The sequence below is a fragment of the Myotis lucifugus genome, unplaced genomic scaffold (genome assembly GCF_000147115.1).
Source record: "Myotis lucifugus unplaced genomic scaffold, Myoluc2.0 scaffold_1113, whole genome shotgun sequence".
NCBI lineage: Eukaryota > Metazoa > Chordata > Mammalia > Chiroptera > Vespertilionidae > Myotis > Myotis lucifugus.
In genome coordinates, this window is record NW_005872161.1 from 12,565 (window position 1) to 16,017 (window position 3,453).

Below are 3,453 nucleotides of genomic sequence, written 5' to 3' on the forward strand. Positions count from 1 at the left end.
AACAAAACCAAGCAAATACATATATAGTATGTCACAAAAACGAGGAAAACAAGCAAAAATATGTCAGAGTGGTAGGAGGGACCAGGAGGGATGGGGACGGGGGCTATTTCAGACACAGTGGTCAGCAAAGGCCTCTCTGCAGAGGTGACATCAGAGTAGAGGTTGGAATACAATGGGGCAGAGAGGTGGACAGGTCTCTGGAGGAGGGGCCGAGGAGAAGGTGAGTGAGAAATCTTGAAGGAAACAGAATTTATGTGCTTGAGACATGAAGAAGACTGTTAGGGGGAGAGGAGGGTGCTGAGAAGAATGGAGCAGGTGATGAAGTCACATGGGTTCCTGTTGCCATGATGAGGATCTGGGATTCTCTGCCAAGTGTGATGGGAAGGCACCCGGGGTGATAAGTGCAGAGGGCAGTGCTACCCACATGAAGGAGCCCTCTGGGTGCCGGATGGAGAAGAGACCTAACATGCATGGCTCTTACTCCCACTGACAGGTCACAGCTCTGCTCTCCCTTCTCCAGGACAAAACCCTCTCTTCTCTTCTGAGCCATGGGAAAAAACACGCTGTCTGTGCTGCCTGCATTAAGGCTGCCCATCTGCACACAGGAAGCAATGCCCCTGGGAATTTAACATTCGAGGCTCTGGGATCCCCTCCATGAGCACCTGTCCCTACCCCTTTCTGTTCTCTGAAGCACAAGATCCCATAGGAAAGATATGAACGCTTTTCTCTGTCTGGGGATACCTGACTTTAAGAGACTTGGTGAGGCCATATCTGAAATGCCAGAACTCTTTATCCCAAACCCCTTGATAATAGGGTGCTGGCAGGTGACTCAAGCTCAGCTAACCTGATGCGCCCATTCTGCCTTTGACTAGTGGGGGCTGCAGGCACAGACCTAAGGTGGCTTCAGGATGGCACTCAGGGCCAGAGAGCCCAGTGCTGCTGCCGGTGGCAAATGCAGGAAGACCCATTTCAGGCACACGCATTATGACAACCGTTTCTCCAACTTTCTGATCAGCAACTTGGTTTCAAAAAGAGTCAGGGCTGCTTAGCTGTGTGCCATTTCTCCATCCTCCCAGTCAACACTGACGCTCCTCTATAGCCCTTCAATACATTTACTTTCTAACTAAATTGCCCAGAGTTTATCCTGATTGCAATTTAGACACCTCATTGACATAGAGCATACCAGGATATATTTTAATTTTATTTTTTTGTTAATCCTCAACCAAGGATATTTTTTCCATTGAGAGTGGAAGGGACGGGGAGAGATAGAGAGAAACATCGATGTGAGAGAGACACATCGATTGGTTGCCTCCTGCACGTGCCCTGACCAGGGCCGGGAAACTGCAACCAAGGTACGTGCCCTTGGCCGGAATCAAACCCGGGACCCTTCAATCCGAGGGCTGATGCTCTATCCATTGAGCCAAACCGGCTAGGGCGAATATATTTTTAAATGTTGGAAAGTTATAGCTATGAAAAGATTATTTTCTAATGCTTAGCAATCACTGATAAGGTTTTACCAGGAGGAAGGCACTGTTCTAAGAGTCTCACAAATTGACACGCGTGTCATGCCATGTGCTCATGGACAGAAAGACCAGGACCATCATGCAGTAAAAGTCTATCTAACAGGGTCTGTTGGGGTGTGCTAACACACCAAGGGAGAGGTAGCTGAGCAGACTCAGGCCCCTGAACACACAGTGTCCCCTGAAAGTTGTGCGCGGGCCAGGCATAGTTTGATTGGATGCACGACCCAGCCCCTCCTGTCCAGTGCGAGCTCACAGGGGGTTTCTTCCTGTCCAGTCCGGTTCTCATCAGAGTGACTTGGGAACTGGGAATTCTCTGATCTGACTGAGGTCACCCAGAAACCCTCCCAGAATCACACGTGGGCCTTTAAGCTGCAATAAAAGAGCCATTTCAGATTCTCAGACACTTTCCACCGCACTCCTCTTGAGGCTGCTGCAAAGCCACGGTGACCAGGAGCTGCACCTTGGGTAAGGAGGACCCCAGCCCCAAGTCCAACATTCACAGCCTAACATATCTCACCCCCATACTCTCCAGAGGTCCTCTTCCATCCCAGCCCCCTCCCTCCCGTCCCCATGGACCTTGCAGCCCCTCAGTCCCAGCAGCACCTTCTACAACAGGACACTTGGTCCCTTCCCTGGACTCCATCTTGGCTCTTTTGGAGCATCCCTGCATCCTTCACCTTCCAGGGTCCCAGAGAGCCCATGTCCAGCTCTGGGACACTGACCCCAACCCAGTCAAACAAATCCCAGAAGAATCATCCCCAAACTCACACCGTGCTTCAGCCAGAACCCAACTAGCCTCAGAGCGTACCCCGGACTACAAATTGGCCTTGTCACCCAGCCGATTACTTTCCCATAGGGCTGGTTTGCATCCTTGTGTACCTGTGCTCAGTCTCAGAGGGGTTTCAGGTGAGGGTGAGGATGAGGATGAGGAGGAGGCAACACATGGGGTGGTGGGATGGGCTCCTACATTACCCCAGATTGCGACCAGGTTTATTGCTTCTGGGACTCACACCTGCCCCACCTCCCAGGCTCCCCTGTGAACAGGTGTGGAACCAGATCTATGATGCCAGGGAGCACTGCTGTGTGGAAGAGACCTTGTGCCCTTTGTCCAGAGTCGCCCATGTGGATATAACTGCACCTACTGGCCCTGTTTCCAGCTGTGCTTCTAGAATTCTCTGGTTTCCTGGAGAAGATGACTAAGATGACTTTGAGGAAAAGGTGCCAGGAGAGAAGCCTGACTGCTCCTCTGCTCCCGCCATGAAGGAATGCCTCAGGCAGGGGCCTGCTGTGCTCCAGGCTGCAGAGAGAGTGGGGTGAGCAGGGGACAGTTTAATGTCCGGGTCCTCCAGGCAGGGCACCTGCTCTGTCCTCCATTTCTCCACCTCTTGTCCCAGATTCTCCTTCACCTGCTCTGCATCTATGTCTCCCTCAAGCCCAGTCTCACAGAGTCCCTCTGTTTGTCGTTCTAGTTGAAGAAAGACCTGCCAGAGGGACCAGAGCCCATGATTCCTGCAGCCGCCTCGAGAGGAGCCTGGGATCCGCCTGGCCCTGGGATACAGGGGTGGGGTGGGGTGCTCTGAGGGCTTTGGAGAACACAGCGCTGTGTGTCCCATCTCATCATGATGCAATTCAAAATAAAACAATACCAAATGCTAACACCATGCTTAATTGAGTGCTCAATTAAGCAAAGAAGTTGTTTTTTTTTTTTTTTTTTTTTGGTTTTGGTCTGCAAGCTGTGGTCTAAGGTTACGAGACCTGACTTGTTTCCTTCTTTGTCCTCCTGCTGTGCTGGGTCCTAAGCAAAGGTGTGGTGTGCATCCTGAGGTGGAGAGATTTGAAGCCTGATAGGAGGGTGATGGCATCCAGAGATAGAATTTCTCTGAGTAACTTCACCATTTCTGGGTAGGCACTCTTGCTCATGGCCTTCCTG

The 3,453-nt window shown here is 51.4% G+C and overlaps 1 long non-coding RNA gene across 1 annotated transcript; it reads left to right on the forward strand.

Annotated features, from left to right (window-relative positions):
• The first annotated feature begins 1,374 nt into the window (after nucleotides 1–1,374).
• Nucleotides 1,375–3,184, forward strand: LOC106695335. Its single transcript, XR_001346442.2, has 2 exons — nucleotides 1,375–2,836; nucleotides 2,993–3,184. It is a non-coding gene; the product is annotated as an uncharacterized LOC106695335 (long non-coding RNA).
• The last annotated feature ends 269 nt before the right edge of the window (nucleotides 3,185–3,453 follow it).